We start from the raw sequence: 27,910 nt of genomic DNA, 5'->3' as shown, positions 1-27,910 counted from the left end.
TCATAATGCACATAGTTACAACAATAACAACCTGGTTCACAAATAGTGTAATTTGTCTTGAAGGAAGAGGCACAGCCAAACAAATCTGTGCGTCTTTACAAAACCGTGCTAGAGGTGCCAGAAGCTTGGCGATGTAGTGACTCTTCGCAGCCTGCGAACTACGTAACAGCTAACAGGCTAGCCAGCTGGGAACACACTAACACTAGTCAGTCTTAATAGTGTCTATTCCCCCCTGGCATTTTGTTCTCAGGTTTGTACATCATTTTATTACATAAAGAGTTGGTGAAGGGGTAAAACAAAAGCTCTCTGAGATACTTGGGACACTAACACAGTATTCATTCAGACATATTTGCACCAACAACTTTTGTCTCATAACCGTCTAAAAACGATGTGGTGAAACAGTTAATTCTCCGACAGAGGAGGTTAAAGGTCCCATGACATGGTGCCCTTTGGATGCTTTAATATAGACCTTAGTGTCCCCTAATACTGTATCTGAAGTCTCTTTTATATAGACCTTAGTGGTCCCCTAATACTGTATCTGAAGTGTCTTTTATATAGACCTTAGTGGTCCCCTAATACTGTATCTGAATTCTCTTTCCCGAAATTCAGCCTTGGTGCAGAATTACAGCCACTAGAGCCAGTCCCACAATGAGCTTTCCTTAGGATGTGCCATTTCTGTGTCTGTAGCTATTGAGGAGGAGAGAGGGGGGGCAAGGTGGAGGGTGGGGGTGTGGCCTTGACCAACTGCCACTTTGCTCGTTTGAAAGCCATGATGTCTCTCTCTCTCTCATGGGTGGGCCAAATTCTCTGGGCGGGCAAAGCAGAGAAAGGGGAGGTAACCTTGCTCCTTATGACCTCATAAGGAGAAGATTCCAGATCGGCCCATCTGAGCTTTCATTTTCTCAAAGGCAGAGCAGGATACCCAGGGCTCGGTTTACACCTATCACCATTTCTAGCCACTGGGGGACCATAGGCAGGCTGGGGGAACTCATATTAATGTTAAAAAACCTCATAAAGTGAAATTTTCATGCCATGGGACCTTTTAAATAAAAGTGGATGTTGCAACACAGCTAACAAAGGTGCTGTTGGTAAACGGTACAAATTTGTCTGTAAAAGTTCACCAAACTTAATGCAAAAAATGTGCTGTTCTATACTGTATACTAGTACCGGGCCTTTACTGCGAAGACGTGGCAACATGGGTATAGTTGAACTATATATTTTGATATATATTTAATGTTTAAAAAAAAAAAATAATAATAAATAATAAAATAATTAAAGTCAGCCTCGGTACAAACTGACTTATAAATTGTGTCACACGTGTCAATATGTCCATGTAAAATGGTCTCATCTACTGTTACTCTGACTGGAGAGTGACCCCTCCATGAAGCTGTTCCCTGCTGGTTTGAAGCTCTCAGTAACGCTTCTGTGGTTGCTGGTGTCTTCATGTCCCTGTCAGGTAATTCATGGTTTTCAAACCTGCGGGTCTCTCAGCCAGCGTTACCCATGCACTCTACAGGAATTCAGTGCCCACGAGGAGGTTGTGTAAAGGGACTGGAGCAAATGTTGAAATCTTGGGACTTTCAACTTTCTGTGTTTCTGTTTCCTCACTAACCATATTTCCAGAGTTACAAATGCAAAATGTTGGACCTCGCCACACTCTTGAGTGCAGGAGATGAGAGAGACATTGAAACCATGTGTTACCACACTTCATTGTGACCTGGGGAAGTCTCCAAAATCCCCAACGCAAGCCCCAAGCGCCTGCCACCAAGCATAGAGTCACCGGCCCGCCTCGCTTCAAACCAGATTTTCTAGTTCCCGTGCCTAGCTGCTGCCGTATCCCATTTATCATCAGACCTTGATGGACCTAATGTGGGAATCCATTATCACACCAGTACTATTTGCGGCTTCACTCTGTTCTTTCTTCGGCCTTCATCCCAGATCCACAGCGTATGCCTCCAAGGGGCCCCTCCCAGCACGTCTGGTCTGTGTGGCCCCGGGGTCGTCCTCCTGCTTTAGTCCTGTTCACCGTTGTCAAAAGACATTCTCTTAGTGTCAGTACACAGAATAAGAGACAGTAGGTTCAATGTAATGGGTTGGGATCTAAATAAAAGAAGTTTTGTTGGAGAGCCACACTTGGTTTTTCAAGGCTTTGAATAGATGTGCTTGTGCTACAGTTACTTGACCTCTCCGTGCCCAAGTCTGAACAATCGCTGCTGTGTTTTGCAAACTCTCAGCTGGGGTGAACTCTTCACCCCAGCTGCCACCAGAAGGCCGTCATGCTAAATTATACCTACGTTGTTTTGCGTTCTCCTCTCTCTCCGATTGACAGACGGGCGGTAAGATCAGAGCGATACAGATTAACTAGCTGTTTATGTCTTGAAGGTTTTTCTTCCACACTTTGCAATTAGATTACAGGCTGGCCTGAAACACCAGAGGAAGAGAAAAACACTTAAATGTCTTCCTTTTAGTTGCACACAAGATATGTCACTGCCATCATCATCATCATCATCATCATAATCATCATCATCATCATCTGGTGAGGAGTTTGGTTGAATAGAAAGACCCTTTGACAAATATACCTGTTTGTAGGCTACCTCTTTTCCACAGCTGTTGCCTGTGAATCTATGTTCAACTTTCTCTTCTAGAAGTATATCTGTTTTTGTTTTATTTTAGGCTGCACCGGTTTTAAAGTAGTGTTTACATTACAGTTTACCAAGGCTAATTCCTGAACTGTACACTTATTAATTACCACCTGGCACGCTTATTTATTACCGCCTGGCTCAAGGCTGGCAACAAAAGGGAGATCACACACAGGTAGATCAGCCAAAAAGTAATGTATTTAAACTAGACATAGGAACACAACCTTACTAAACATAAGCTTAATGGTGGAGTGTGTAAGTGTGAAAGACATCAGTTGTGTTGCAAGTGTGTGGATGGGTGAATATATGGTGTGATGGTTGTCGGATGGTGCAGCAAACCAAACAAAGGACAACATGTTGAGATAGATGCAGCAGGCCCAGCTGAGAGAGCGTAAGACTCCCAGGAGGGCAGTCCTTTATGCCTTCTGTAAGCCACGCCCAGATGGCCAGGTACAGACGACCCTCCCAGCTCCACCTACCCGCCCACTCCCAGTACCTGCAGAACAAAGGAACAGAGTAGGCCTGTTCAAGATGAGCCAGGCCTGCGCATAATTGATCACCAGCGACCGCTGCCCAATGCATGGCGGTTAGATTTGTGTCCGACTTGATCCCGACTTGCTCTGACGTCATGCACACGTGGGCAACGGTAACCTTCCAACATCAAGCTGGCCGCAGTTTTGAGAGGCAGGCGGCGCAGTTGCTTTCCACCGACTTTAAGACCCAGGCAGACCCAGGGCATGCTGGGAAACGCATGGCTCTCAGCTGATCTAACAGCTGATTGGTTCAGAATTGACTCAACATGATGACGTTTTACATAAACTTTTTATTGTTTTTGGATTGGAGGGATTTGAATTGCCATTTGTCTGATTTAAAGGCTTCTTCTGTACAGAACACTGGCCGATAGTGACGTTTAGAAGTCAGAGAGACTAAATCTGTTCAGATTACGGATCATCTACAGTCTGTTGTTTATTAACCTCAGTAATAGATCACATATGCATTTTGACAGCTACTCTGTCATAATAAAAACAACTGGAGACTGTGTACAAGTAGTGTATATATATATATATATATATATATATATATATGGGTCTATAACAATTTATTAAGCCTGAAGGCTGTTGAAAACGACTGTAAACTGTCCGACTTGACCACAGCTTTTTGTCACCGCCCCCCCCCGGCTGCCGCCGTCTTTTCTCATGTCATCCACCTACAGGCGAGGCGCAGTTCATCTCGAACGAGCCTAACATGACTGGCAGGCAGAGTGGGACATGGCATCAGCCACCGTATTTTCAGCTCCCTTTACATGTCGTATGTCAAAATGAAAGGGTTGGAGGAAAAGACACCAACGCATAAGCCGCTGATTTGGATTTTGGAGTGGTTGAGAAAATGGTTAGAGGATTATGATTGGTGTGCATACCACTACAGGACTTACTCCACTCCCCCACATAAACTTCAAAGTGTTGCAATGCCCAGACGATTGCCAGTGCCTCTTTTCCAACGATCGAATGATTCAGCTGATGTGAGTTAAACTTTCTGGAAAAGAAACTCACCGGGCAGCCAAGACCATTCTCGTCAGCCTGCATGAGTACGGCACCAGCTCCCACCTTACTAGCATCCACATACGGAGAGAAAGGCTGGTCCATCTGTGGGGCTGCTAGGACAGGGGCAGAACACAATAAAGACTTGACAGAGTCAAAGGCATCTTGACAGTGTGTGGTTTTACAAAAGTAAAAATACTTTTGAATGAAGGATGTTCAATTTCAGATCCATATATATATATATATTAAAGTTAGAATATAATTGTTGATGCATTAATGCGTTCATAACTTTCATGTTGCAGCTGGTAAAGGTGGAGCTAATTTGAATAACTGTATACTACTGGGTAGCTTAATGTCTAATAATATGTCATAATTTGATAGTTGATTTATTTAAAGTAACTAAAGTTATCAAATACATGTAGTGGTACAATATTTCCCTCTGAAATGTAGTGAAGTAATATCATGGAGCAGAAAATGGAAATACTCAAGTAAAGCACAAGTATCTCAAAGTTGTACTTATGTACTTAGTTACTTTCCACCATTGTGGATATGGTGGAAGATAAACATCCACATCTGCTTCATTTGCACTAAAGCAACACCTGCTGACTGACTGTGAGGTCTGTTGGATTTCGTCCCACCTTTGACCAAATCAAAGCACCATAGTAAACTGTGTTAACTGCTCCTTTTGTCAGAGCGTTGTGTGCACTCGTGACTGATTTACGGCCAACGCACAGCTGTTATAAACTGTCATTTATTGCGATCTGCTTGAAAAGCATATGCTGATTAAAGCAAAGCAGCACAATGGATTGATTGTGATGCCAAGATAGCCCGACTATAAGGCCAACTGAATTTTGAAAACCTAATTATTCAGGAATTATTTAATGTGATACTCCATTCCTTTGAGCATGTACTTACTTGCTACTGCCAAAGAACATGTTAAGCTCTTAGGTTTTGATTTCCCACCTGACACCAAAGATTGAGGTAAAAATACAGAAAAGGAATATAAGGGTGTTTTCAAACCTGTGTTGGTTAGTCGGTTGAATCCGACTCGGGTTTGTTTTCTTCCGTGGTACCTTTGAGCAGATGTGGACCACCTTTGGGCAGATACAAACAAGTGTTCAAAATGTTCAGTCAGTGGCTGATAGGGCTGGGTATCGTTTCAAAATGTTCAATACCAATACCAATACCGTGACTTCGATACCTGTTCCTAAAGTATACTTTTTTCAATACCAATTTTATAAAGCAAAATAAAATGACATTACTACATTACGGCTCAAATCTGTTTATTTATTTCTCAGCTCCTACTACGCGAGCCCGCCTCTGTTATGGTGTAGCGTGATTTTTTTTCCTGCGCGTCCCTACGACGTGCAACGTTAGACAGCCAATCACAAACATTAGAGCTTGGCTCACTGACGCTGATGAGATTTACTCCTTAGGTATTGAAATTGGGTGTTGAATGACGAGGCATTTTTCAATTCTCGATACTTTAGAGGCAATTTGGTCGGTGCTTAAAAAGTATTGAATTCGGTACCCAGCCCTAGTGGCTGAAGGAGCTAAAGGATTTAACCAGCTGAACATGTGTCATGTCAAAGTGAAAAAAAAAAAAACAGCACATAACGTATGTTGTAAGAAACATTTCAAATGTTTAAAAGCAGTTGGATGTTCTGTTGTAGAGGATAACTGGATTGTGAAAGCAACAACGGAACGACATTCAGACATTTCAAACCCGGCCTCCTTGGCAGCTGCAGCCGGTCACATGAGACAAAAGCAGCTCCAGATTGTCACGATCAATCGCCTCTCTTCTTTCAGCTTGTCTGTCTTCACCGGTGCTGTCTGTCTCTCTGGCTCACACCCTGGACCAGGGGGTTACTGGATACTGTGTCAGAGTCTGTAAACTCCACCTGACAGGGTGTCGCTCCGAGCAACACGGCTAATGTTACAGCACCGCTGAGGAGCCAGACAAGGAGGGGAAATATAATGTTTGACATTAAAGATGACATCTTACTTACTTTCTTTCTCCTTTCATCACTTCTCACATCTCTCTGGATATCGAAAGGCTGATGGGGTATGCGTCGCTGAAGCTGGTGTTTGTCCACAGTGGCAGATGTTTCAAGAGAAACGGTAGAGAGACAGCAAGACAGAAAGAGACAAGCATGCAGCGTTGCACGTGAAATGTGCTACAACACCAGTTTTGGGTTCATAGCTCAGAGCAAAATTATGACACTGGCAGCTGCTTGGAGAGTGACAGAAAGCAAAAAGAACAGGAGTGGAGAAGCCTTTTGTGCTTTTGAAATTCTTCTTTCATCGCAAGCCTCTCTCATCAAAGCTATTCAAATCTATTTCACCCTCCTTGTCTCTTTCTCCGATTCCTGTCTTGGAATTTCGGTTGATAACCTTTTGAAGAGGAGCTCCGCGGTGAGGACAACAAGGAGGGGCATCTTCCTTCCTGTCAGCGCCGCCGTGATTGAAAGGCTTTAAGCTATCGGGCGTTTTTTTTTTTTTAAAGAGATTCCTGCGTAATTAATTCAGAGTCACCTTATCTGCTGGAATAAAAAAGACGGATAACGCAGACACTGTCGGTGTCTGTCTGGGCCGACTTGTCTCACCGTCTGTCTGAGGGTACTGAACCATGATTGTTTGGGCTGATTTGAGCCAGATGATCCTCAATTGTCACACCCTAAACTGAATCCTCACATGAACATGCCCCGAGGGTGAAGGGTGCAATTTAAAGACTGCGGCCTGTCTCTCAACTCAAAGGGGAGGCTTGACACGATGAGCCGAGGCCCCTCTCACACCTTTAAGGAGAAGGCTGACGGGAGAGCAAAATGTCAAAGAGGAATAAGACAACACAAGGACACACTCTGTGAAGTAGAGATAGACTATATCCTACTGTAATGTTAAAGACACCGCAAGATCTTTCTCTGTTATTAGTCTAAATGTCAAAAAGTAGACCCCCCATCTCCCACCACTAATATCTCACACATTTGTATTATTTACCTTAATTTCTATTAGTTACGATTGTGACGTGGCTCTTTCTGTGTCTGGGTTAATTGTGAATGAATTCAGCAACAATGGCACCATGTTTTGTTCTCAACTGTAACGACAAAGCATTTTGAATTCGCTACCGCTCTGTTTCGCCCTTCTTCTCTATGGCAACGGTGGCTGAGGCTCATGGGTACTATCTAGTATTTTGATGCCAAACTGACGCGATTTCTCAGAAACAGAAGTTAAGATAATTGAAACTGACAGCCAGAACATGAACCTAGATGAACGTTGTTAGATTTAATCTAATCTAATAACATTGCAATATATTTCTTGTCCTGCCTATGCACCACCTGTCTATACTTTGTATATCACATTGCACTTTTCTAATCATTAGATTAGATTCAACTTTAATGTCAAGTACAGATACATCTAACCAGAAGTGCAGAATAATATACATATGTATAGAATGAACAGTAAGGGAATATGTTAAAATATATATGGTATGAACAAAAAGATATCCAGTACATGTATAAGTAATGGCAATAGTGAGACATGACACAGAATAGATGGGTAAGCTGGGTGCATAGGCATGATTTTTTTGCTCTTGTTGATTGCGTCTTCTGTCTGTTTTGGTTGGCTGTTGCTTTAAGAATAACAGGAAAACTTGAACTTTAGCAAAGATTAAACTGAATGTTGCCGGATAAAGAAAGAACTTGTTCTTCCGTGACAGATCTCTAAACATTAAATCACTCTTGATCTCTTAATGGTGGACACCTCGGGCTGAATTCATCCATCTACCCCATGACATCCTCTTCTTGCTCTTTTCTGCGAACACTAAACCTCCTGATACACACAACAGTTTTTCCTCTATCTCAGTCGAGATATTAGCCTTCTGTTCTTTGCTGCAGTCTGAAATGAGTCTTTCTCTTTCCCTCTCTCTCTCTCTCTCTCTCTCTCCCTCTCTCTCTCTCTCTCTCTCTCTCTCTCTCTCTCTCTCTCTCTCTCTCTCTTTGTTTTCTGTTCATTTTGCTGCCTGTGCACAAACATGTCTGCTGTCTGCCTGCATGCCTGGCAACCAGCAGGTTTGAGGCCTATATTTAATCACCACAAGGCTTAACTCCCTCTGTCAGTGACGGCTCATTTGACGTGGCGGCCCTGGGCTTCTCTCTTCTCCCGATTCGGTGCCAAATACAATAACTCCTCTCTTTCGTTACCCTGCTGTATTATGTTATAATTTCACTATTTTTCAATGTCACGGCCGGGCTTTTTGAGGAGTTTTTATTGAATTTCCTGCTGGACGCTGCTGCCGGGGCCATTTCTTTTCACTGTCACCAGGCTTTCTCTGTGAAACCGTCTTTTGGCATTTTTTTTCTTCCAACTTTCTATTTAAAGACTGTAAAATAGATTTATTAGAGCATCATTTCATCATACATTAAGTACAGTGTTTCACTGTCTCCACAGTGAATGTAATACATTATAGACCAGTGCCTAACATACAGCAAATCTCCTGCAAATGTACTATTAAAGGTTCTTTAAATTATATATTTATAACCTTTTTGATAGCCAATTCAAGGCAACCTCTCTAGAATGAAAAGGAATGCAGCATTGGAGGGAAACGGGTCTCTCTCTTTGCATTTTGTCTTTTTCTTTCATTGTTTTTTCTCTTTTTGGTCTATTTAAAGGCATTAAAGTAGAAAATTAGGGCCTAATTCCATAATACACTAAGTACAGTGTTTCATTGTCACCACCATGAATGTTATAAATTAAATGGAGAAAATCCCCTGCCAATTTACTGTTGAAGGTTCTTTAAACATTAAATCCTGTACTTTCATTTATAGCCAAAATGAAAAGAAATGCATTGGCAAATCTTTCCAGCATTATAGGCAAACAGGTCCCTCTCATTGCATTTCCTATTGTTCTTTCATTGCTTTGCTCTTTTCCGTCTATTTAAAGACATTAAAGTAGGTTATTAGAGCATCATTTCGTCATAAACTAAAGACCAGCGCCCAGCATGCAGAAAATCCCCTGCATATTTACTATTAAAGGTTCTTGTTACTCATCTATCTCCTCTGGGTAATATTATCTAACCCTCCTCAGCTACATGTGTTCACAATTCTTAAGCATTATAAATCTTCTTGCCGAGCTGTCATGGGTATCTTGAAAGCATTAAAATGCCTGTTGTTTGACCAAATGGAAAGAGAGTAGATTCAAACAATACTTCACTCTTCCTGTCTCCGAGTTCACAGAAGTTAATGCGTTTGGCAGTAGCAGATGCCGTCCTCCCTTCTGAGTTCTGTGAGAGAATGTCACCCAAGTCTAATCAAATTATGGCTGTTATAGCAAATGTCAAACCTTCACTTTAAATCTAAGCCCCTCTGCTGACGGTTCGTGGACTTTTTTGCTCCCTTTTCGCTCCCTTTTTTGTTGTGATAAAGCAGAGATAAGATCTCAGTGAAAGCATGTATGGGAGCTCTTAGATAATGTTCAGTGGTGGAAGAAGTATTCAGATCCTTTACTGAAGTAAAAGTTCAAATACCACGCTGTGAAAAATACTCCACTAAGTCCTCCATTCAAAACCTTACTTCAGTAAACATTTGTATCAGCAAAATCTACTTTACTGTAAAGTATGGAAAGTAAAAGTACTCATAGTGTAGTAAAATGTTCCCTGTCAGTGTATGTAGCATTTTACCACTGTAGATATTTAAGGTTGTCCTCATTTTACCTCCTTTATATACTGTTGGGAAGTTTAATCTACAGCAATGCATCATATTCTGTAAGATCATCATATAGCGTATAGTTGTAGCGTCGCTGTCCTGTGAGAATCTCATGTGTCTCTAAAAAGTCAACTTTTCATGGTGTCAGAAAAACAGCCGTTTTCAGCTTTGTGACGATGCTTTTTCCAGCTGGTCCAAGAGGCTTTTTAAAGACTTTATTTGGCTTAAGAAGTATGAGAATCTTCTCAACACATGAAGGAATGCTTCATCCTTCACTTTATCACAAACATTCAACGTCAACCCATCTGGAGATACGTGGTTTTCACTGGACAGGAAGGGAAAAATAACTAAAGCTGTCAGACAAATAAATAAAGGACACGATTTGCCTCTGAGATATAGTTATGTAGATGTAGACTGAGTACAGCACTTGTGTTAATGTACTTAGTTACATTCCACCACATTAGTTATGGATCATATGGTTAATGTGTGTGTGTGTGTGTGTGTGTGTGTGTGTGTGTGAGAGTGAGTGAAAGAGAGGCCTTCGGTTTGTCGGTTTGTGTGTGCGCGTCAGCCCTTGTGACCTCTTAATATCGCATCCCATGTCTGATCTTATTCTTGTCTGCCATCTGAACTCCTGTCATGTGCTCCTTTTTTGTCACACTTAATCTGACCGGAAAGAAAAACTTAAAGAGGAGAGCCTCCAGTGCCCCGGGAACGCTTGGGGTTGGGCTAGAGAAAAAAGGGAGCGGAGAAACAAAAGAAGAAGGAGGAGAGGAAAATCACAACGGCGTAGCATTTCAGGGGCATGAATGGCATCAATGATTCGCTGAGGGGGATAAATGGGGTGAAAGAAAGATGAGAGAACAATGTGTCTGTTGTTCTTTAATCTGGAGTAAATCATCTGTCTCTCTCTCTGTCAGGTGTTGAGCTCGGCTCTCATCACACAATGCTTCAAGGGTTTGCCCGGTACAGTGCTGTCCTAATGATTTAGTCAGGTCTCTGCCTTCATCTCATCTTCCTTTTCAGCAGCAGTCGAAGAAGTATTCAGATCTTTTACTTAAGTAAAACATACCACAGTGTAAATCTACTCTGTTACATAGACACAAGTCCTGCATTCAAAAGTAAAAGTTGCCTCTGACAAATGAAAATACTCTAGTGAAGTACCTCAAATGTGGTCTTTATTGCATTACTTGATGAAATGTTCTTGTCACTTTCCACCACTGGTTGTCTGTGTCTGCGTTGCCCGATTTCATGAGATCATCTGAAGCTCAGGATTTCTCAGTGACGCGCTTGTTAAATTGATGATTGTGGTGATTTTCAGCTGATATTTGAAGTCCAATCAACTTCGACGTTTCCTGTGGAGAAAACATTCATGACAACGTCCGTTTCTCAACTGCCAAACTTCTCATTTTGATTGGTGTCCTTGGACGATCATGAGTCAGACGTGTTCGGGTTTAGGTTATTGTTTCAGATAATCAGTTCCCCGAACGCAAACCCTGAGTTCGCTTTGTGTTTCCATCTGCCAGATGGGACAGCTGCTCTGGGTGCAGCTGAGCTTCGCTGCACTTCTTCTCTGGGTGAAAAGTTCAAGTGCCAAAAATACATGTGTTTACCTGAAGTTCGTTAGCCTGGATTTCTGAAACATGTACTGTAGATGTTTTTATCAAAAGATGTTCTCCCCACTTATAAGCTTAAAAAAAAAATAGAATACTAATGTGTTAGCTAGAATGTGAAGTTATGAGCTCATAAACTTTTCTTTACACAATCAAACTGAGTTTGCATGAGTGTGATTAATGACTGTGCAAACAGTTATGAACCAGAACACATGGACATATTTCTCCGGTGCTATTGCTGCATCCAGTATGTTACCAAATGAGCAGCTGAAGTCTGTTTTAGATTTGATTTCAATCAAAGGAATTTGGGTTTTAACAGTTTGTTTGCTTTCATGCAGAGAAATAGATTAGACGATTAATACCACTCTCTAACTGTACTTTAACTGTGAAGCTACAGCCAGTTAGCATAGCTTAGCATAATGACTATAACAGGGGGACACAGCTAGCTTGGCCCTTCCTAAAAAAAGGAAAAATAATAATTCACTACAAGCTCACAAATACTGTATGATGTTGTTTTATTCATACAAAAACTGCTCCCAGCCAAGAAATAGTCCCACACATAATCCCATGTTGTGTTTAGATTTATTTATGTACGTATAAATCAAAAATATGTATAACGAGTTTATTAGAGATCTTTAGAGATGCTGGTAGATTTTGTTACATTTGGACAGAGCCAGACAAACTATTTCCCCTTGTTTCCAGTCTCTGTGCTAAGCTAACTGGCTATGGGCTACAGCTTGAGCAGTGGTGGAAAAAGTACTTTTGAATTACACTTAAATAAAAGTAGCAATACCACAGTGTAGACATACTCTAGTGAAAGTCCTGCATTCAGAATGTTACTTGAGTAAAAGTACAAAAGTATTAGCATCATAATGCATAATAATAAATATACTGATAAGTATCAAAAGTACTCGCTGTGCAGAATGGCCCATTCAGAATCGTATATTACTAGATTATACGTGTTGATGCACTCTTGAAAACATCACTTTAGTTATGCAGCTGTAAAGGAGGAACTCACTTTATATACTTCTGGATAGCTTGTGAGTTCACCCCCTGGGAATCAATATCAAATATCAATCAAAGATTTATCTTCTATAATAATAAATCATAATGTATTGTTGATTATATTTTGTATTATTAATCAGAATCGCTAAAGGAACTAAAGTCGTCAAACACATGTAGTGGAGTAAAAGTATAAAGTAGCAGGAAATGGAAATACTATAGTAAAGTACAAGTACCTCAAAATTGTACTTACGTACAGTACTTGAGTAAATCTACTTACCGGTAGTTACTTTCCAATACTGGTTATGACAGTGGTATCGAGAGGTATTTTCTAAAGCGTCGAACTACTCCTTTAATGCAGAATATTTACAACTGCACATGAAGAAGCATTTTAACGTCAGAATTGAAATGCATATAGTCATATCAGTTCTTTCCCCTCAACGCCGTCATTTCACAACATTACAAGGAGATGAATTTATAAACGCCCTCAGAGTTTCTCCGTTCAAAGCTCGATAAAAAATGTTTTACGAGAGGAGTTGAAGTTATGGACTTCTACAGAAACTGAGAACATGTGGCAGGATGTGCAGCTGCTCTGTGTTTGACCCGAGCTGTTGGCATCAGCTTTAATATGTCAAATTAAACCAAAAGTGCTGTCGACAGAATAGCATTGACCCTCTCGTACCACCCAACTGAGGCCATTTTCAACCTACCTTTATTGCATTTTTATGACATGATTTTCCTTCCTGACAATTTTCTTTCACTTGGCATTGAAAATGTCTAGAATTTCAACATTTCGTGACTAGATAATGGAGGGTTCATGAGGAGAAGTCAGTCAGCTCAGACAGAAACCATATTCTTGTCTGTATCACTTAATGTCATGTGAGAACTATTATTGTTCTGCACTGCACTTTGTCAAATGGCTGCAGCAGCTCAGTCGGTCACGCGTCATTCATCACGTAGATTAATACTTTGTAAGGTTGTTCTGCATTAACTGTATTACTAGTCTGGATCAACAGAAGGACAATTCCAGGATAAGCCTGAAAAGCAACTTTGCCCCTTCACAACAAGAACAACCTCCTTGCTAGCAAGCAAACGTTACACACTAATAATGGCAAAGTTTTGACAAACATTTTGATCGTGCAACAAGGCAGGCCTGCTTGGTTCTTTCGGTGAATGATTATAAAGATTTACAAAGAATATGTTTACGGCATTTGCTATCTAACTGGGACGTTTTGGGGCCGATTGGTGGGATTGCTGTGGACGAAGTACTGGCGGCAATTGGTAAGAAATTGGTAAGAACAACTTCAGTTGTCAGATGAATGTAATTGAGAAGTATAAAGTAGCATTAAATCAGAATCAGTTTTATTGGCCAAGTATACTTACATACACAAGGAACTTGACTTCGGTAAGTGTTAACTCTCTATACGTTCAACAAATAGACATATAGTAGTAAACGTTCAGTAGACAAATAGTAATATAGACACATACTGTACAATAGAGACAACAATATACATATAGGCACATAACATAATATACAAATATGACATAATATCAAGACAAGTACACATGGAGTGGGATGGAAGATGCAAAAAGTAATAGTGCAAAGTGGCCAAAGTGGGGGTGACCCCACTAATCCACAGTTCAGTAGAGTGATGGCAGTGGGAAAGAAGCTGTTCTTATGTCTGGTTGTTTTTGTGCACAGGGATCTGTAGCGCCTGCCAGAGGGGAGGAGGTTAAAGAGAGTGTGTGCAGGATGTGTGGGGACTTTGGTGATGTTCTCTGCCCGCTTCCTGTTCCTACCTGTGTACAAGTCCTAGTGGGAGGGGGGGGGGGCACCAATGATTTTTTCAGCTGTCCGAATTGTCTGTTGTTGTCTGCGTTTGTCCTATTTTGTGGCTGCCCCAAACCAAATGGTGATGAATGTGCAGAGGATGGATTCAATAGCAGCAGTGTAGAAGATGGCCAACAGCTCTTGTGGTAGGCCATGGTTCCGCAGTTGCCGTAGGAAGTACATCCTCTGCTTAGCCTTTTTAGGGATGGAGTTGATGTTGGACTCCCACTTCTGATCCTGGGAAATGATGGAGCCCAGAAACTTGAAAGAGTCCACATTTGACACTGGGATGTTGGATATTGTGAGGGGGGGCAGCACTGTGGGGTGCTTCCTAAAGTCCACCACCATCCCCACAGTCTTTAGAGTGTTTAGCTCTAGGTTGTGTTGACTGCACCAGAGCACCAAATTATCAACCTCTTGTCAATATGCAGAATCGTCACCATCCTGGATGAGCCCAATGACAGTGGGCTATTATATATAAATGGATATTAGGAAAATATGCGGTAACGTTGTTGAATATGGCGATAACGATATTACTTGCGATAAACAGATATTAAAGTGTACTCAGTTCTGCATTTCTACTGCTTTTAGTAGTGTTCTAAAATACAACAAATTGCTTGTTGGATTTAAAACAAACAAAAGAATGACAGTTACATTTTAAAGTGTAGTTTTCTACTGATATTTTATTTTAACTAACACAAAAAAATCTCTTGAGCATCTTTCGCCATATGTTTCAGCCTTTCACCATGTGTATATTGTGCCAGTTGATATTGCGATGACAATAAAAATATATATATTGTGCAGCTCTAATGGATATACTCAAATAAAGTAAAAAAAAAAAAAAAAAAAAAAAACTCAATATTGTACTTAACTTCATTCTGCTACTATTATGCATGTGTGCCTTGAAACGTGTGTGGCTAGTTGAGGACTGTGTGTGTTAGCCTCTCCTGTGTGTGTGTGGGCGTTGATACTCCGGCCTCCTGTCGCTGAGGAACACTTCACAGAACTCCATCAAAGAGAAAACAGAAGAACAGAAGAGCAGAGAGGGAGAACCGAGCGGGGGGGAGGCATCAAAGGCCGATTCTTCCCACTGTTTCCACATGCTGCAACATCCCAGTGGTAACAGCTGACATGCCCCTCCGTAAACAGCCTGCTCAGATCCTGCCAGCAGGATGCACCCATTGAAAAGCATTTTGCTCCCCCGGCTTTGTTTATTAAAGTGCTGCCTGGACAGCAGGGCAGCATGAAGGGGGACAGAGTCAATAGAGAGAGAGCGAGCACAGGAATTAAGAAGGAAATTGTTTAGCTGTACAGGCCCCAGCTTTACTGTTTTGGTTCACTCTCAGCGCTCTCATGGCGTCAAGCTCTTAAAACCCACTGTACACTACCTGCTCAGCAGCAGACACAGTTAGAGACTATCTGGTGAAGGTAGTGGAGCATTTAGTAGCTAGAGACAGATATTTCGCTCAAAACCACTAAAAGAGAGACTGATGTCCGTAACTGCTGGATGTGTAAATACGTAACTGTTTTCATGGCATCATGACATTGCGTAAACATACACGCCACTTTCCTAAAGCCAAATGGTGTGTTATCTGTACGCATTTTGAGCTATCCACGTGTGTGTCTACGCTGTATACAGCGTATGTAAACATGCGTCGCCACGTGGCGTGTTATCGCGAGAACGTGCCGTACTATCGCGAGAACGTGCCGTACTATCGCGAGAACGTCACGCATGTAAAAAAATAAATAAAAAAAAGGTTGGGTTTAGGAAAAGAACATTGGGAAAGGGTTTACTAACACACAAAAACGACAGAAACACGATGGTGACCAACATCACGCTCTTAGGAAAACAATAAACGGTTGGGTTTAGGAAAGAAACATTGGGGAAGGCTTAAAAAAATAAAAACCCCACATGATCCCTGCTCTCCTGGGTGAAAGTCCTGTGTTTTACCCATCCACAACCCGAAAATTCACACGTAATGTAGGTCAATGGAGGCCAAACAGCGTTGATAAACACGCTAAAAAGTGATTGTGTCTTGATAACACGACAAAATGGCATACGAATTGGCGTGACATACATACGCCACTTTATGAGATCAGTCTGGTTTGCTAACAAGTTCACCATATAAAAACTTAAAAGGTGATGATGTGTCAGTGTTGTGCCCCTTAATGGCTACAGATTTAACAGATGTGTGTGCTTCCTCATCTCTTCCTGCCATTTTTGTCCTCTGCTATCCGAACCATCAATCTTCTTTAATGTTGCCTCTTTGCAAGCGACACAGCTAAAAGACCTGAGAGATTTGGGGGTAAATATTTGCTGTCAGGCCTGCTGATGATCTCCACAGCGAGACATACAATGTCTTCTTGTCCAAAGAGAGCGGAGAGACGTCTTTTCCAGATGTCTCTTCGACGAGTGTAAACAGCACAAAAGTCTGTGCTTCATTTCACCACCCCTGTGAGTGAAAGGTGTGACTTGACTTACACTCTTCTTCCTCTCTTCACATCAAAGGTGTTATTCAGAAATGTGCGTTCCAGTTTTGAGCAATACCTCTGCTCGGTGTGTCAACAGGTTTCTGCTCTCAGGTTTGTTTTCATTTCTTCACGTTCTTCCTCTTCCCTTGTGTTTCCTTCTTTTGTCAGGGCTTGCTCCGTGTCTTTGTTTTGCCTCAGGATGAGTGGTTGAGCAAGAGGAGAAGGACAGTGGGGGAAGTACACTCGAGTCCTATACTTGAGTACAAATTCAAGGTACTTGTACTTTACTTGAGTTTTTCCATTTTATGCAACTTTATACTTCTATTCCACTACATGCCAGAGGCGAATACTGTACTGTTTACACCACTACATTTGTCTGACAGCTTTCCCCTACTGTTTAAGCTAAATAAAGTCTCAAAAAGCCTCTTGGATCAGTTGAAAAAGGCATCGACACAAAGCTGAAAACAGGACTGTTTTTTCAGTGTTTTTTTTAGAGATACTTGGTTCTCACAAGACAGTGACACTTCAAACATATGATGATCTTATAGAATATGACGCATCGCTGTAGATTAAAGTACCAAACAGTATATAACAGAGTAAAAATAATCAAAAGTAGTACTCAGTACTTTAGTAGTAAAGGATCTGAAGCTCATAAACAAGGAAGAAAAAGTGAGAACCAAACACATTCCACTTCTTATTATAGCTTACACTTTTCTTTAAAAAGATCCAAAATGGAGTCTTTCACCTGTCCGGCTCTGCTGATGCTACTATTTGTGTGTGTGTGTTTGTGTCCCTATCGCTCTTCAAAGATCAAAACTGCGAACATGACAGACTGGGTTGCATTCCTCTCAGGTGATGACAGCGATAATCCACAGGCAGTCTGGATTCAGCCGAGCATAGATGATAAGGTTGGAGTGACACACGGACACACACATTACCTGAAACCCTCTCATTCGCCTTCAGGCCCTGTGTTGAAAAAAATGTGGGTCATGGGTGAAGACTACAAAGACACACACACACACACACACACACACACACACACACACACACACACACACACACACACACACACACACACACACACACACACACACACACACACACACGCACACACGTCTAAAGCTCTAATCCTCCCTGTCAGACTTTGTGACAACATGATGGACAGATAGAGGGAGGAGGGGGGGAGTAGCGTTCAATGTTAAGTGGCAGGGTGACAGCAAAATGACAGTCCTTAGGCAACACACACACACACACACACACACACACAGCAGTGGTAAAACAATAATCACACAATCCCGTCAACGCTACACACCCTTTCCTGGTAGCATCTCATCAGAGTACACTGACTTACAGAAATGAAGAAAACAAATCACAACATACCAGTAATTCCTAGTTGTTTCTTATATAAATTAAATAAATATTTTTTATGAGTTACACCAAAGAGCCCATTTCTGAAAAAAATATATACACGGTAAATCAAAATTACTGCTTTTGACGTACTTAGCCAAAATGATGAGATCTTGGAATGAAGAGATAGTAAGTCAAAATATTGGCTCACTGAATCAAAATGATGAGATACTAAATGATGAATTGTGAGATTGTCAAAATGTTTACATAGTATGTCATAATTATAAAATACAAATTCCAAATGGTAAGTCAAACTTATGTTAATATTACTATATTTTGGGGGGTTTTATGGCCTTTAATTGACAGGACAGCTTGAAGAGAGGAAAGGGGAGAGAGGGTGGACGGCATGCAGCAAAGGGCCGCGGGTTGGATTCAAACCTGGGCCTCTGCCAAGGACTCAGCCTACGTGGGGCGCACACTCTACTGGGTGAGCTAGAGGTCGCCCCAGTAAGCCAAACTTCTGATTTACGTAGTCCAAATTATGTAGCTCATAATCCTGACTTGGTAAATCAACATTTTGACTTATCCCTTTAATTTATTAAGTCAAAATATTGACTTAAAGAGATACTTTGGTTGATCTTAATCCAGCTCTCCATCATCTTTTCAGCTGGGAGCTCTGTGCGCTGCGGCCACGGAGGGAAGCCACATGCCGTTCTTCTGCACACGCTGCCCACACTGCCATGACACAGAGCTGGATTTAAATCAGCAAAACATCTCTTCAATATGAGTATTTTTCATGTTTAACTTTTCGTCTATTTATTCCCTTTACTGGCAGAAACGCGCTACACCTCAAGATTCTTCAAACAATGTATTTGGGGGATGACTGTTTTCTTGATCCTACTGTGAGTCATTTCCTAGAACCAGTAGCCAATTGGGAAAGATTAAAACCTTCAACGATTCCAGTAAAGCACCAGTGCTGGGCGTCACAGCTCCCTAATAACTTGTGTACTCTCCACATGGGCTGATGGTTCCAGGGGCAACGCCCCTCATCTGTTACTCTGTTGGAAAGATGGCTGCCGCTCTGATTCTGGTGCTGGTGAGGATACTTGTATATAAAAGAAGGCTAGATCCCTGGATGGAACAAATGGCGCCTCGGTTCGAGGGACAAACATAGAAATGGCTTTGATTTATCCACAGCTCATAACTTTGGCAGCATTTGGATTCACAAGATCAAAGGTCAAAATAAGCATACATGGTTGGAAGTTTCAGTTTGAAGGATCAACAATAAGTTTCCTACTCGCTTACAATCATTTTTCTTTTTTCCCTCAATTATGCTAATGGAACAAAAATGGAAGTGACATCATGTACTATACTTCTACTTCATGTTGACAGCACAATGTTTCAATTTCAGTCATACAATTATTGTCAGGACAGAAAGTAATCAGGAAGGAACAATTTAAATAGGAACACACACACACACACACACACACACACACACACACACACACACACACACTTACACTTACAACCCTCTCTTGTTGTATCTTGCCTCCCCCCTCCCCCCATCATCGCTTCTCTTCCTGCCAAATCATTTCCACCAAATCCATTTTGATACATCACAGCACCCCACAAAGTGAAGATAATCCTTGACATTTTTATCATGCACCCCCTTTTTATTTAGTTTGCGCTCTCTCTGCTTGCCTGTCCTGATAAAATCTGCCTGCCGATGCGAGTCTTGGCGGATCACACATCAAAAAGGGTCCGTTTTCACCCCCGGAGGGTGACAAAGTGTCAAAATAATAGTCCTCTGCGTGTGCTCTGGGTGGCAGCCTAATTTAAAAACTTCATTTCATGATTGTAGCCATTTACATGTTGTTCTAGTATGTCTGGATCCCTCTCCTATTCCGATTTACAACATTATAAAAAAGATAATATATAATAAAAGATAAAGATTTGTTTCACAGTGAAACACAGCAGCTCAAAAGCAAAAGAAGGATGGAGTAGATATTTTACAATGGTTTGGGGTCATTTACTAACTGTGGAAGCCCACTTCATCCAAGAAAATAAAAAATAAGAAAAAGAAAATTATAAGAAAATGTCAAAAGAAAAACTGAAGAGGAAAAATGATTAAATAACAAATGACATGATTTTGACTTAATTAAAATGATTGTGTTGTATGGAGGACCAGAGGTGTCATACAAAAGGCTATGAAACCTCCTTTAATAGATATCTAATTGGTCAGTAAATGCAAGATTTGATAAACAATTTTTACAAACAGTGACACTGTTGTGTTTTTAATTGTAAATTATTAGGTATTTCAATAATTCATGTTTAAATGAGCAATAAAAAGAGGGACTATTACAAAAATATAAATATATTAATACATCAATAAATAGGTCAAATTAAAAATGTGTTTATAAGGATTAGGGGTTAGAGTTAGGGTTCATGTGTCATGACTGTGTCATGTGTTCATGACACAGTCATGTCACTCTTATGTAGATACCTCCAAGTAAAGTGTTACCAATAATTATTTCTTCAAAATTAAATAACTGAATTCCCAAAATAAATTAACAGTACAGGTTTTGATCGAGCAATTGGAAGAGCAGTTCTTTTTGTCATTTGCTTTTCCTTTTATTTTAATTTTACCATTATGGTCCTCACCACTGTAAAAACATGTTAAACAATGCAAATGTGGGATGTAATCAGATCTCTGATTGGCTATAGAAGTCAAAACTTTGATTTACTATCTCATAATTCTAACTTGACCATGTGTATTTTATATTTTTAGCATGCATCATCTATTTTCTTTTCTTTACCTGGCGGATATGGGCTTCCATAAGTAACATATGAGAAATATCACAGTTGGACTCTTTGATGAAACATTCCTTTCCTTCATGTTGTCCATATAATGTTGTTGAGCGCATGTCAGTGCGTGAAGAACCGTGAACTGTATGACTTATGTCGCACTACTGTAATCCTTTGAAATGGGCAAAAGATTTACACAACAATAATTGTCCTTGCTCAAGCTTTAATAAAAATACATGTGAGTGTCCAGATAGACTGTAACAGACTGTGACAAGGCTTACAGTAAGAGACGACATAAAAGAAGAAAACAACATGTGGCCAAAAATCCACTCAGGGCCTCAGTTATGACATTCAGATTTGATGATTAATCTCATCTGTCTATGTTGATACCGAAAAAGGCCATTTATCCAAGAAAATATAGGGTTTTCTGTTGGGCCACAGTTTTCCAATGTTTGGGGCTTTCCTGTAATAAGGCAGAAATCTTTCCCAACTGGTTCATGTGGAATGAACAGCCCTGGCTAGGCAACGGTTTTGATTTTAACAGCAGCAAGCACAAACACTATAAATTTACAGTCACAAGAGAGAGTTTTTTAATAGGCACTCGACTTTGCAAAGGCAATAACTCTCTCAGTCTTACTTTCTTTCTCTGAAATGCCTCCCACTGTCTGCTGAGGTAGCTGAGGCAGCTGGCAGTGCTCAGTACTCGGCCTGACAAGGTGCTTTGAAATACCAATCACTGAGTTTATACAACAGGGAGAGCTTGTAAATGTGTCGAGTGGGGAAATATACAATGCCATTCTTTCTTTTTTTTCTGGTAAAGAAGGAGAGTTATGGTCTCAGCAGTGTGTATACCTTACAGGTGATATAATATATGCTCAGTCCTGTTTTGAAACCCATTTATCATGGATGACAGCAGAGGAAAGTGCTTTTAGTCCTGTTATCGTCGTGACAATCTGTGGTAACCTCTCGCCAACACCACCCACATGTATTCAGAAATGCACATAGATACACGAGACACTGAAAACTGAGGCTGGATGTGGCCGCGCTGTGAGTAATTTACAGCACCATTCGGTGGGAAGTGAGGAGAAAACTTGCACTTTTACCTACAAATAACACCTTTAGTGTAAGTGTTTTTACCACGTGTCTGGCTTCTCATTCGAGACCTTTGATTACTTTCTGCTGAAATGCCACTAGGAATTTTTTTGCTAATTCATATGGTTACATACATGATATAATGCTAAAAGATTGAGGCTAAAGCTACATATCCTTGGCAAGAGAGGACAAATATGTATCCCCCAAAAAACTTTTGTCATGCTTCTCATTTCTAGTCAGCAACTTTACATTTTTTTTCTGCTGAAAGGTTGCTTGGAGTTTTTTTCCAGCTAAAAAATTGACAACTTTGTCGTCAAACTAGAAAATCGACTTTTGCTAGCAGATTCCATCACCTGTATCTAGTCTAGTTAATGTAACCTTGTGAGTTGGTAAATATCTCTGGCTGGCTTTTTCTTTTCAAAATGAGAACCCCATGAAAGACACTTAGCATTATATCATGTATATAGCCATGAAGTGGAAATTTAAAAGACTAAGGCTGAAGCTACACAGAAACTGAGATAGTATATAGTGAGTTAGATTTCACTTTTACAAGTGAAAAAGCTTTGAGGATGAGGACAAACGAGTTTGGCAAACTGAATTATATCTTGGGTAAGGAGTTTAGCTGAAAACTGCTTCTGAATCCAATACAAAGGAGAGATGCTAATGTTCCTCTAAACGGTGATAGCCAAGATGCTATATCTTGGCTCCTACACAGTGGGGGAATACTAGTTGGCCCCATAAAATACCACAAAATATTTGTATGCAAAGCTAGTTATGCTCCTTGGCCCTGCCAGTAAGACTAGGTAACTTCTAGCAAGCTAGTTAGCCAGGCATGCTAACGTTTATGTTGCTAGGAAATTTCATCAGATGCAGCTAGCGAGCTAAATAACGTTACCTCTCACAGTTGGTTGATAACGTCTCTGGCTGACACTGTTTGTAAACAAGAACTTCATAAAATCAACTTAGAAACACACTAAATGTTATAATGCTAAAACACTGTTCATTAGCAACATAATGTTACTAATGTTGAGATGATAACATTCCTCTGATATAGCATCTTGGCTCCCACACAGTAATGTGCCAGTCCAGAACAGGTTATTGTTCTAATGTAACCTGTAACCCCACAAAATAATGTTATGGAAAGACAGTTATGCTCCTTGGCCTTTGCAGGAAATCAAAAGATTTCCTTTTTAAATGAGCTGAATCTACTGTATTAGTGTTAACATTAGATTTATTTATCTTATTTACCCACTGAATAACACATTAAAGTGTTATCTTTTTTCCAGATGTTTTTCTGAGCAGGAGTCATCAAAGCCTCTGAGTCAACATCCCATATGGATATGAGTTACAGAGAACAAGTGGGAGTGAAATAGCAGGAGGTGAACAAATGGAAAAAGAAGAATCCATGCTTCAAAGATACCAGAAGTAAATCTGTATTTATGATTCTGTGGAAAATCATGACATTATCTCACCCTCTAAAGTCCGTTGTACATTTGAAGCTGAAGGGGAAACTGTCCTACTTCAGCAGAAATCTGAGGTCAGCGCAGAAAATATTTCACGGCATGTCAGACCGCTCTGCACATGGTGAATAATGTTCAACATGACACCGTAATGCTTGTTCAGGTGAAAAACGGTTCCCTCCTCAACTTTCTGGGGCAGCGGTAATAATATTCCGTCCAAGGGTGGGGGTGGTGTGTGTGAAATATGGCGCTACTTCACATTCATGTATTCATCCTGGAGCGATAAATTAGACCCCAGACATTTCAATCTAACTTCCTAAATAGAGCACTTTGTGATCACAAACTAAAGGAGAGGCTTGTTGGGTGATCAACAGAATAATTCATGACTTTTTGAGTCTTAGAAACAGGGTGACACACATGATCTTCAGAATAACCACCGTACACAACAAGAAGAGAAAATACTGCTTTAATTTGAAATAATTCATCATTCTTCTCTCTGAACATCGCAGCCGAGCAGTAACTGCATCCTTTATCTTGATCTCTGTAGTCAAATATCATGCGTTAAATAAATTAGACTGGTGCCGCTGGATGTGGATCATTTGTTTAAAGTGACATGGCTCATAGGCGTTGATTTACTTACACAATAATGGCCTTTTAATTGAGCTCTTCTGTCCTTTGTAACATCAAAGCCTGACAAGTGGTTTGACAACAGCTTTTTTTTTCCTTCCCCTTTCTGTGACTGACAGGCACATTATGGCTGCCCTCATCCCTCTCAGCTTCCTTCAACTGTCACGACTGCACACAAGATTGAAACCGGACACCTTTTGCCTAAGGGACGTTTTGTATGTCTGACAGAATTTGAAATTGAAAGTGTTTTTTCATACAGAAAACACAGAGTTAATGCAGGCCAATTTGATTTTATTCAGCGCAACATGCATGCTCTTGGTTTGATTTATTTGCAAAGACAGAAATACAAATAAAGAAAGCAATCTCATTTACCACCTTCCAGTGTTGCCATAGTCTGTTAAACCACAAGTCAAGTGTTATGACAGACTTTGCCTGCTTTGCTGGCGTGTCTTGAGGGAGAGAAGAGGAGGCATGTGGTGTGTACTGAGCGATGACAGATGTGGGCCGAACGCAGAAATGCATCTTCTCCTTCTGTAAATTGTTTTGGGGTTGAAACGGTTGCTACTGACCGGTGATCATGCAGCTGGACGCAGGAACACAGACTGGTGTAGCTCACATTTGGGTTTCTAAATGGTGCGTGGATTCATTCTTGACATAAATGAGGGTTGTGCTGAGGGTTAAGTAAATAAAGCCATCAAAGAGGGGAGCATGTGAGGAGAGTCACCTTCACCGCTTCCTCTCTGTTTCTTTGTTTAAATAACCCAGAAGGGTTATCTATCAATGTAAGTTATTGAACAGGGTGAATCAATGTGTGACATAGTTCCTGGTCCAGCGCTCTGTTACAGCTTACTGCTTCTTTGATTATATAGACAGGTTCAGGATTAATGGGGATCCACTATGAGAGCAATTGACTTCTTTGTCAGCCCTGTCTTCTCATTATAAACACATGAAATCTGTACAAAATACAAAATGGCTCTAAGAGGACACATTGAACAACTCAACAGACTGTGTAACATTGCTGGTAATCTTTTATCAGTGTTGTAAAAAAGGTTACACTTATCATATATCATGTGTGTGCTTTTGCAGTCTGACGGAATATAGTATATTTACAGGCTAAATTTGTGCCGTTTTAAAGAGCTTCTGCTCTCATTTTTACAATTTTTACAGTTTCCATTGTTCTCTCTTATTAAAATGCTTTGAAACACTTTGCCACAAGCTAAAGGCAATGTAGTTCCCCTACTTACGGTTTTAGAATTGAATTACTGCTCTTAGGGACTTGTTGTTTTCCTTCAAACAGTTTAGCTTTGACCAAGAACTCAGTAAACTCATATTTATGACATCGGTATACACAGAAAAGCCATTTGTGATTTACAAGCTGCAAAACTAAAACTAAACCGCACAATTGGATCAATAACCATTTCCCAACATTTAAATTTTCCCCTATGACTCAATGAGCACATTAGCTAGGGAAGCAATGCATCATAAATAAACCATATTGCCTTGCCTGTTAACATTGACCTTTTAGCCTCAAAACCTCCAACCAAAGCTTAGGAAAGCCTCTTTACCTGCAATGCAAAACATTTTAATTTAAATTGTTTATGTTCTTAATAAAGATCTTTTGCAGTTCATCATAACCCTTTCATTAACTCTTTCGTGAGCAAGAACGACATCAGTGTTATAATAAGATAAATCTGTGGCATAAACCCTGTAAAATGTGATAAGCCTGGCCGCTGCTTTGCATCTGTCGAATGGTTACAAACAGAAGGAAGATCAATGGTAAATGATTGCCTAGCAACTGTGTGGAGTGAAGGCTACAGGGAGCAATAGAAAGGTTTGTTTAGCACCTCCAGGGCTGTGCAGTCACAATCAATTCCCCTGCAGCAGTCAAGCACATATCCACTAGATCTTTAAAATACCCTGAAAAGTAAAAGTAGAAGGTACCTTTTGCAAGAGTGGATGACAAATCTGTATATGTGTAAAGGAAGCGTTGTATGTGAAAAACGTATTTTGGAAACTTGATCAAAAAGGGACATTACTTTCCATTCTACTATGGCACATATGCAGTTTACAATACTGTATGTTTTATATATAAATAATGGGTCCTTCAGAGCCCACGTAGAGCAGGCTTCCCATTTCTAACCAGCAACTGTAGATGTTTTCTGCCTAAAATTAACAACTGTCACTAGCCAATTTCATCACCTGTAGCTTGCAAACTAATGTAACCTCTGTAAGTTGGTTGATAACTTCTCTAGCTGCCTTGTTTTAAAATGAGAACCCCATTAATTAAATAAAAACACACTCAATGGCTACATACATGATATAATGCTAAAAGATTGTCCCGTTTAGATGCTAACTACAGAAAAACATACTTCCGACAAGCAACTCAGAAGTTAGATGCATGCTTTGTTAGGAATTTCAAACAGTAGGTTATGTTTCACCTTTACAAGAAAAGAGGCTTTAAGAATCAGGACTAATGAGTTTGGCAAACTTAACACTACAGAGACGAGATGCTAACGTTCCCCTAAACTCTGAGATAGCATCTTGGCTCCTACAAAGTGGGTGGATACTACAGTCCATAGTGGGAGTGCCAATTGACAACCACAAAATAATGTTCTCTAGCCTAAAGCTAATTATGCTCCTTGGCCTTTTCAGTAACACTAGTTACTTGTAGCAAGCTAGTTAGCCAGACATGTTTAAATTGTAGTCGCTAGCAAATTTCATTAGCTATTCATAACATTACCTCCAAGAGTTGGTTAATATAACGTTTCGGTCTGAATTGTTTTAAAAACGAGCACCCCATCAATGAAATAAAAACACCCTTGATGATTACATACATGATATAATGCTAAAAGATTTGGGCTAGAGCTACATGTCAGCATCCAGATTGGATGTACAGAGATGCTAACGTTGCTCTCACAGTTTTGTTTTTCTAACGTAACCTGTAAACCCACAAAATAATGTTATGTGATGCTAGTTAAACTCCTTAGCCTTGGTAGTAATGCTAGGTTACTCCTAGTAAGCTGGTTAGCTAGGTATGGGTAACGTTTGCAGCTTATGTTAGAGCAGATATTACAATCTAAACATACACTTTTACCCAAAAATATAAAAAAGAAGACACCCCCCTGTTCAGTCTTTATATGTAGAGTATTGCTCTTACTAATAATGTATTTAAATAAAAAGCTGCAATAAAACAAGGTTTATTTCGCCTTTTAAAGCCGTAAAAACAAGAACCCTTTTTTACACAGTAGCCAGCAGGCAGCTCTGAGTTTTTGGAATAAGATCCTCTACAAATAGCCAAATCTAGAGGGGTGTGAAAAAACATCTTTGATGTCCAATGAAATTTCACTGAACAGCACAGTACAATCTGATTGCAGGCTGGCGTCCTCTGGCAGCCTGATCTCTCCGGATCGTTCCACCCACAGGACATGCAAAATACATCTGTGCAAGTGAGAGTGTGTGTGTGTGTGTGTGTGTGTGTGTGTGTGGGAAACAATATTTAATGATTTAAATATTTAAGGGAAAGTTTTTTAAGGGAAAGTTGATTAGACAGGTGATTAGACAAATTCTAGACATTTAGCAAGTTGATGAGTGCAGTATGTACTAAACAATCAATTAATGACGCAGCTTAAATTTTATTTTTGTTCTGTATTTGAGCAAGTATATGCATAAATTTAGTTTTTTAATGCAGGATCATTAGATGTCTGCTTATATTTGTGAGGAATGGATTAAAGTGTTTTAATTACTGTCAGAAAGATGCTAATGTTAGCATGTCCGACTAACTAGCT

The 27,910-nt window shown here is 40.3% G+C and overlaps 2 long non-coding RNA genes across 2 annotated transcripts in view; both read left to right on the top strand.

Annotated features, from left to right (window-relative positions):
- The window catches only part of LOC114571428 (uncharacterized), a 30,505-nt gene extending 12,820 nt beyond the window's left edge, over nucleotides 1-17,685 (top strand). The window contains exons 2-3 of the long non-coding RNA XR_003694641.1: nucleotides 16,963-17,067; nucleotides 17,604-17,685. This is a non-coding gene — a long non-coding RNA (uncharacterized LOC114571428). The remainder of the gene's footprint in view (nucleotides 1-16,962; nucleotides 17,068-17,603) is intronic.
- A 4,052-nt stretch (nucleotides 17,686-21,737) lies between these two features.
- LOC114571429 (uncharacterized) lies at nucleotides 21,738-24,399 on the top strand. The gene is made up of 3 exons (XR_003694642.1): nucleotides 21,738-22,069; nucleotides 23,325-23,463; nucleotides 24,245-24,399. It is a non-coding gene; the product is annotated as an uncharacterized LOC114571429 (long non-coding RNA).
- The last annotated feature ends 3,511 nt before the right edge of the window (nucleotides 24,400-27,910 follow it).

The sequence above is a fragment of the Perca flavescens genome, chromosome 16 (assembly GCF_004354835.1).
Source record: "Perca flavescens isolate YP-PL-M2 chromosome 16, PFLA_1.0, whole genome shotgun sequence".
NCBI classification, from domain to species: domain Eukaryota; kingdom Metazoa; phylum Chordata; class Actinopteri; order Perciformes; family Percidae; genus Perca; species Perca flavescens.
This window is presented reverse-complemented; position numbering and strand designations above follow the sequence as displayed.